This window comes from Corapipo altera, unplaced genomic scaffold (assembly GCF_003945725.1).
Source record: "Corapipo altera isolate COAL_440 unplaced genomic scaffold, ASM394572v1 76, whole genome shotgun sequence".
NCBI classification, from domain to species: Eukaryota; Metazoa; Chordata; class Aves; order Passeriformes; family Pipridae; genus Corapipo; species Corapipo altera.
The window spans coordinates 668233-676504 of record NW_020884964.1 but is presented as its reverse complement, the minus strand read 5'-3'; the positions used below and the strand labels follow the sequence as shown (position 1 = coordinate 676504).

At 41.7% G+C, this 8272-nt stretch overlaps 1 protein-coding gene across 3 annotated transcripts in view; it reads left to right on the top strand.

The window, feature by feature from the left end:
* Positions 1-6: 6 nt before the first annotated feature.
* The window catches only part of SOS1 (SOS Ras/Rac guanine nucleotide exchange factor 1), a 47878-nt gene continuing 39612 nt past the window's right edge, over positions 7-8272 (top strand). Inside the window, exons 1-2 of one of the 3 annotated variants that reach the window (XM_027664650.1) lie at positions 378-1436; positions 2883-3663. The gene's annotated coding sequence lies outside the window, so the exon portion shown is untranslated. Of the gene's footprint in view, positions 55-377; positions 1437-2882; positions 3664-3805; positions 3980-8272 lie in introns of those variants that run through there. The other 2 variants (XM_027664651.1, XM_027664652.1) reach the window with 2 other exon arrangements.

The window sequence follows — 8272 nt, the reverse complement described above, 5'->3', positions numbered from 1 at the left end:
AGCGAGGAGAACGCGCCCAAGTGGCGGGGGCTGGTGGTGTCCGTCCTCGCGACGGTGCGGGGCGGCCGGGGGCTCGCGCCCCGGGGCCCGGCCGTGGGCTCGGCGCGGGGCCGCCCTGGGCTCCCCGCGCTCCCGGAGCGGCCCCGGGGCTGCCGGGGGTGGGTCGGGGCCGTCCCGCGGGGCAGGCGGGGCTCGGTGGGTGCCCCGCCGCCGAGGGGCCCGGCGGCCGCGCTGGGGCGATGCTCTGACAGACGGGGCCGTGGAGATAAAAACTGGCCGAGGGACACCCGAGTCCGGGCCCCCCTGCGCCCAGAGGGAAGCGAGTAGTGCTGCTGCGGGTTTGTGCTGGTCTCCCTTAGTGACACGGCTGGAGTGTGCGTGTGGGGGGGTTGTTGTGAGCTACTCCGGAGAGAATTTTAGTTAATTAGTGTTCGTGTCTAATGGCTTTTAGTTAGGCTTCTCTTAGTTTAAATACCTTTTTGCTGAGAAGGCTTCATTAGGACAAACTAGCAAGTCTTGCTCCCTCAGGATGGTGAAGCTTTTGCCCGTGGTGTGGAAAGAATTTATTGGGAAGAGAGGAAAAAATGGTCAGGGCTCCTCTTCCACTTTTGCAGCCTGAGTCCAGAAAGTAGAAGACTTAAGAAACAAAAGTTTTCTGACACTGTTGCTTGAACTGGCTTCAGATTGCAGAACCTGACATGGCTCAGTTGTGCACAGCAATGCTTTCTGAGTCTGTCCAGTTACAGTGATTAACTGCAACTTTTGCATAAAAAACTTGCTCCTTGGGCTGATTGAGAAGTCTCAAGTGTTGCAGTCATACACATTCGGTATTTCTTCCTAATTTCCTCTTGCAATGTATTGCCTCTCTTTTCTGGGTGTGCTCTTTGAGGTCTCCAGCACTGTGTAGTTTTTGTCCAGTCTCGGAAGTCCTTTTTGCTTGTCTCATCTGTAGCATGACTGTTAATGCCTTATCCCTCATGGATAGTTGCTCCCTTGAAACTTCTGCAGTAACCATGCAGCTCACTACTGCCTGTGGTGCTTGTAAGCACTTGGACAGCCATCCAGCTGAAGGCTGCTTGGAAAGTGGAGCTACCTGAGGTCTCAACCAGAGAGAGCTTTTCCTTTTGGAGGATGGTTCATTCCATGGTGTAGCAGATGTTTGTCAAATTTGGAATGAGGCTCAGTGCTCACTACCGGAGGACACAGTGTGAGCATTCGAAGCAAGCAGGCATCGGGGCTTTGGAATTACTTGTGACATCTGAAGAGTGGAATTTCTTTCCAATGGACAAGTCACTCGTGAAGTCACCCTGCACTGAAGATGCTTCTTCGAAGGAGTTTGATAAATTCTGCATTGGGAGAAGGAATTCTGGAATCTGAGGTCAATGGAGAAGGCCAGTGATGACAAGATACCAAGGACGACAGACCGGCCCTGCAAGGTATAGTTGTCTTGGTTTTGTTGTCCTCTGCTCTGTTTCTTACTGTGGGTAGAGGGGTGGCAGGAATCAGGCAAGTCAGTCAGTCAAAGATAGTTCTGAAAGCTTCACACTGAAACTTGTAACTGTTTGGCGGGTGTTAGCTCTTTTGACCTCAGCTCTTCATGAGATCACCACCTGTTTCTTATCTTTTCTTGGGCTGTTGAGCTCTGTGGTCCAGAAACATAGTCTTCTGCTGCTTACTACTGCTGTTTCTGTAAAGGTAGAAATAAAGAATCTGCCCACATTGTCACCAACCTTACTGAAGAGACAAATACTTGAGTTACAGAAAAACTAAATGGGAAATGAAAAATGTTAAATTATTAACTCAGTGGCTTCTTCATTAATGCAGAAACCAAATTATGTGTTTTCCTAACTTTTACAGGTACAAATAGTTTTAGCTAGGGTGTTTTGCACTGATAAAGGTCCAATAAAGTAATGAACCTGCCACAGGTGGCAAGTAAAGCCATGAACATCACAGTGCACTTGCTTTGACAGTTGTCTCTGGTCATGGGACAGGTGCAGCACTGCAGTGTTGCAGTCACTGACCCCTTGTGTTGTTCACCAAAGACCCGAGCTCTGCTTGCAGGTCAATGTGTGGAACTAGTAAAGTAGAGAGGGTGGCAGTGTATGCCAGTGAGGTCAAAGAGCACAACTGTCCTGGAGGGAAAGTGGTGCCTTGTGACTTAGACTGCTGAATTGCAGAGCCTGCTGTCCCAGTAGCAGTCAGGTTATCTGGAGCTGACGTACATCCATTTGTTACCAGAGAAGAACCTTTCCTTTGCTTCTCACCTTAGCTGACCAGATGCTGACACTCATTCTCAGGTAGTGACAGCAAACTGCTTTCTGAACTCCACCTGAAACCAGGTTGATGTACAGGCAGGATTGTGATGATTTCCTGCATAGCTGGAAATTAGAGTTAATAGTTTGGGAAGACCTACATTGAATTAATAGCTCCAATGAGGAGAATGGCATTTAAGTTAATGTTGTAAAACTATATATACCAGGATGGAGTGTTTGCAGTTCTTGGGGAAAGCTGCCACACATGGACTGAATCATTAAAATGCCATTGCCCTTTTTGTAACTGTGAGCTGGCTCCTAATGCAGAGTTCAAACTCGGGATCACTTTCTTAAAAAAATAGGTCTTGCTGAATCATTGCAAATAGCTTTCTTTTTCCCAGTTAGTTATTTTGATTCTATTTTTTATCAAGGAACAAATCCAAGAATATGTAGTAAGAATAAATCTTTTCTTACATCAAACAGTTCTTAGGGGAGACCATGCCTTGTGTTTCATTAGACATGAACCTTAATGATAGAGCTGTCTTTGCATTGAGCAGCTGCATTTGCAAAAAGCAGCTCTTGTACCATTGAGATCGTAATGTAATTCCTTTTCTTCTGATTCTTCTTCAGATGCTGTCAAGATAGACTCCAGTGCACTCAATTAGGAAGAAAATGATGTCAACTGAGATGCTTCTCTGCCTGGTCACTGTTATTTTGAAGCTGCAAAATTGGAGTGTTGTAGAGGTCTTTGCTTGCTGGCAAAAGACAGTAATGATGAGATGAGGTACAAGAAAAGGAAGAAAAAATGACAGCAGGTGTCTGAAATTGTAGTTGCAAAGATGACAGAAGGTCAAGCTGGGGCTGAAGATGAAGGATTCAAGACGTGAAACACCAAAGCTCTCAGGTGCCTGGAGATGGAGATACATAGCTTTTAGTACGCCTTGGAAAATACACTCAGAAGGGACACCTGCAAAGTGATGCCTCTTCCAACACTGGTGTTCCTTTGCTAGTGAATTTATACACTTCATTCTGTCATGACCTTTTGGATAGTTTTTCTTAAACACTGTTCCTCATGGCTTCATCTTGTTTGTAGAACTTGTTTATGGAGTCAGAATTTCTCTGCGCGTGTCTGACGCGCTTCTTCCCTCGTACATTGATTTTTGCAGTAGAATGTGTGCCATCTTTGCTGATACCATAAGCAGTGTGATGATGGAGAAAAACAAAAGAACGCTCTCGCTGTGTGGATGTTCTGCTGTTTACATACCTCAAATTGTTTTGGATCAGTTGAGCAATTAACAAGGGGTCCTGTTGGAATTTGTTGTGGTCAAAATGATTGGACTGATGTGGCTTGACAACTGAAGGGGATGTGCTTCCTCAGTTGAGGGAACTGTTCCAGACAGCGTTCTCCCAGGTACTGCATGTATCATCTAGTCAGTTGTCTGTGCCTTTCATGGAGCAAAAGACATGAGAAAAGCTGCTTCAGTGACAACAGAGTTCTCAGGAAGCTCTTGCTGACAAAGATATTTCTACCTGACATGTAATTATCTAGCTCTTCAAATTGATGCCAAACCAGTTGTCACTTGCCACTCAGGATGACACTTCTTATTCTAAGCGTTGCTTCTTGGAAGATGTAGAGCATTCGTAATTTCTGATCTCTTTGGATCCTGTGTTCTTCTGATGGCTATGGAGGATAAATTTAAGAACTTCATACAGTTCAAATCTTTACTGTATGTTTTTTTCGTATGTTCAGTGGTGCAGTGTAATACTGCTGCCTTTCTGAGACATCAGCAGAAATGTTAGCAAAAATCTTGAGTCTTGCATCCTCAGTGAGTTGTTGCTGAAGTGTGCATCCAAGATGTTTGTATTCGGTTTAATTTACTGGGTTTTTAGTTGATCAGGATAACAAAATATACTCAGAGTTACCAAATATCAGAAGAGATGTATAAGAATAGAAGAAAAAACCTTTTTAAGGAGTGCTTGCAGTATGAGAACACTCATTCAGGCAAAGGGTACATAAAATAATTCGTCCTGAAGTGTTTTAGTGATAAGCAGTTGCTTGTCAATAGTATTTTAGTCGTGGAGGGAAAATAAACACAAGATATGTCGAGTAAAAATAAGAGTTGCAGCATTAGTGAAGATTTTTGAAGGTACTGAATTGAAAAAAAATCTTCCCTCCTCACTCGAATAACTTCCTGTGTTGCCAAGTCATTTCTACTAATAACCCATTAATTGAACAGTTTAGAAAAATACTTAAAATCAGTAACGTTTTATCTTCTCTGATAATGCTTTGGAAGATGGCTTGGCTTGTCATCTCATTACAGCTTCTTCTATTTTATTGTCAGTATGATATGGTAAATATGATGATGCTTTTTTCCTTTTAGACACTTTTTCTACAAGCACTTCAGCTGCCACCAGAGCAGACTGGCAGTGTGGCAGTACCTGTGCTCAGCAGTGAAGCACAGTTGTTCTTTAGCAGGAGCTGTTTCTTGATTCAATACTGTGATTTCTTGCCAGTAGATGGGTAGTCTTGCCCAGTTATGAGAAAATTATCTCTAGCCAACGGTAGATGCTTCATTTTTATTTCAGTTTGTTACATAGAATTATTTCTTTTTGTTATGCCCTTTCCTGAAGGTGGTGGAGCTTCTACTGCTCCTGATGGGAGTCAGTTCGGTATTGTTCTCTCAGCAGCCTTTCACACATAGGGTTTGTTTGATGTGTTCTGTATTTAGCACAACAGCTGAGAACCCTGAACCTGATTGTGTTGATTGGTAATGATGATTTAGGAGCATTAAGCTGGTGTTTGTGTAACATGTGAAGTTGCTTTAAGAAGTCTTTGGAGATTTTTTTCATCCTGAATTGAAATTTTTCAGTTTACAAGCAACCTAAGTTAGGCTTTTTCTCATGGCCACTGAGGAAGAGGTAACTGCAAAGGATGCTAAGGATGTGTGGTTTATTATCAGTTGGATTGTTAAATTCACTGTGTCTACCTTTATCTGTTACCAATCCCCTCTTTCTAATGCAGAATGAGCTGCTGAGTGTCAGTCTAGACTGGGATTTGGGTCATCCCAGCCTTGGAGTTGTGTTGGACCTGTGGAAGACCAAGCCTCTGTGTAACCTGAAGCTGTTTGATCTGCAATCCTTTACTTAGAGTTTGGTCTAGGTTCCTGCTGCTTCCCATGAGGCTTGTGGAAATGTTTATATTCTAATTTATTGTGTAGAGTTTGAAAGGAATGGTTTGAGAAAGCTTTATGTAAAATAAGTTGCTAAGGGTTATAAAGTAAGATCAACTATATTTATCTTTCTATTATTCATTAAGCACACTCTTCTTTTTCACTGGTTTCATTGACTCTTTCTGCCAGTTTAGATCTGTGGTTGCCTAATTTTTAAGCTGTTATCATTCCTGATAGAAATTCTTTGCCTTCATTGATTTTAGAGGAAGAGGACAAAAAAAGCCAGGTGATCATATAATAGGATTTTCCTTAAGGATTTTCATTAAACTGTTCTTCTCTGCTTATGTTCTTGAACAGATCCCGAAAAACTGTTCAAGAAATTCTGACTCTGCTTGACTTTAAGTAAAGAGAATTCTGGTCATCTCTTTTTTGAGAATTAGGAAAGATTGAGAAGGTTAGCATTCAAAAAAGTGAGCACACGAGTTGCATGAAAACAGCCATGGTGGCAGGGATTTGTACCTGGTGTAGATTGTATTTGCCCATTAAAAGTTGTTAGGGTATTCTGAAGAATTGAAGCTGTTTTTAAAAGTTCTTAAAGTGTTATTTTTTTTTTTTTAGTAATTTCCATTATTATAAGATAGACATTTTGGTGTGTGTGTAGGAGGGAAGGGATGGGTTCTGTCATTATTTAAGGGAGAGGTTAAATGTTTAGATAGGAATCTGATCCAAACATCGCACTTTAGAAGTTGTTAGTCTGTTTTTATCATGTGTTTTCCTAACATAGGACTGAAGGATCTGGTGGGATTCAAACCATGCTCCCCCTTTTCAAGGGCAATATAGCAGGGTGGCCCAGGGTTTTTAATTTAAAATCTGAAATGACTTTATGAGAAAGATGGAAAGCCCCTGGTAATCTGATCTTTCTTTTTTTTTTTTTTTTTTTTTGAAACTAATCACGTGATGGTGCATGCTAACAGATGTTCCTATTTCTTGTCTTCTCTTACTAAATCTTGCATCTTACCCGATCTTGCATCATTTCTTAGATAATGGACTTCTTGGGACTTACACTGAGTACCCTCAAATAACATTCTGTTTCATTCTCAGTCTGAGCCTCTGGGTACTGCAGTAGTGCAGATACTGAAATTACATGTTTCTGTGGTAATTGTGCTCCAAACTATCCTGTGATTTTCCTTGTTAGTCTAGTTGTTTTCTTTGTGCGCTTCTATGACTTTGAACCCTAAGTGATACTAAATGTCACGTAGCAGTGAAGTTTATTTACTATCTACCTACCATAGATAAGCTATACTGGCAAGCCAATGGCAACTTGCAGTATTTTCTTCTGCTGAGTTGCGTGTTTTGTTAAAGTAGGGCTTGATAGTGCCAGAAGACAGTGGCCTTTGAGAAGAGTCATGTAACTGCCCCCGAACATAAATGCTTAGGGAAAATATTTGAAATTTTTATTTCCCAAACTAGGAGTAGGTTACTGTTGACTCTGTTTTGGCTGACTGTGCGTAACATTTCAGGTTGTGGCCTGATGTGGTATTTTTGTTTGTTTGTTCTTATTCCTGTAGACTCTCTGTTACAGACTGAAAGAGTTGTGATGAGGCTATTTAAATGTGTGATTGATTTTCTAAGCAAAGGAGAAAGTAGACCTGCTCTTCATCACTCCAGTTTATCATGCTCTGTGTTTTTACTGGTGAATTGACTTGGTAATTTAACACTTCTTGAAATACAAAGTGCTAGAGTATAATGTAGGGAGACTAATACAAATTTGTTCAGTTCTGCTTTAGGAAAAAAAACAAACATTAAAGGCAGCATCTTCTAGACGGCTCAGATCAGCTCTGCTTTTCAAGAGATTGCTTTTGCAAGTCTGTAATTTCTGGTGTTAAGATGTTCCAAGCTGGTACAGCATTTCAGATGTCAGTGTTTGAATTGTAAATAATGTTTGGGACTGCTCAGCATGCTGTTATTCATGTACCTCCACAAACACACTGTGTAGCTGCGCATGGTGAAGTTCTTGGGAAAAGTGAAACTGTTGGCATAATCAAAATAGTTGTGTTAGCTAGTCAAATGGAGAGAAGTTCTTCTGTTCTGTTCTGTTTTTGCCAGAGTGGTTTTAAGTTAAAAAAGCAGTAACTTCTGGAGATGTTTTTTAAGACCTGCTGAATAAGAGTGTGCAATCTGCAAGAAGCCAAACACGTGATCTAGCGTATTTTGAATCTCAGCAGCAGTTAAGTGAGCACCAGGACTATGCCCAGACATGAAGTTTCCAGACTAATGAGTGCCTTAGCAGGCAGGTGGATTTCTGTTTGAGGCTGTTGTGTGTTTGAACTTCAGAAAATTTAGTTCTTGCTACAATTGCAAACAGGAATTAAAACTCAGATGTGAAATTACATCATTGTGGCGCTATTATTTGAATACAGACATGGGTTTAACATTTGGATGAGACGGATTGTTGGGTTTTGGTTCAGAGTGGTTAGGCTCTTCTGTTAGTGATTGAGAGAACTGGAGGCATTTTGAGTTGTGTGCAGTGGAACAGTAAAATGATGAAATTGGGGTTTGAAAGATGCATTGCGAAAGTTAGCAGTCAGCTTGCTCTGGCATAATATTTGTCATCGGTGCGGGATTGAGATTAAACTGCCTGTCTGTTTGAGCTCTGAAGCACTGAGCCTTGTGTACCTGAAATTTAAGCTGGTTAAAACCAGCTGTTTTGTGAACTACAGAAGAGCAAAGGAAAAGTATACTGGAGGCTTGTTTCAGAAGTTAAATTGTGTGACGAACAATGACTTTTAAAGAGAGAAATGCCACCTCTAAAATGTCTTGTAAAAACAGCTGTTTAAGAGCTAGTGGAGA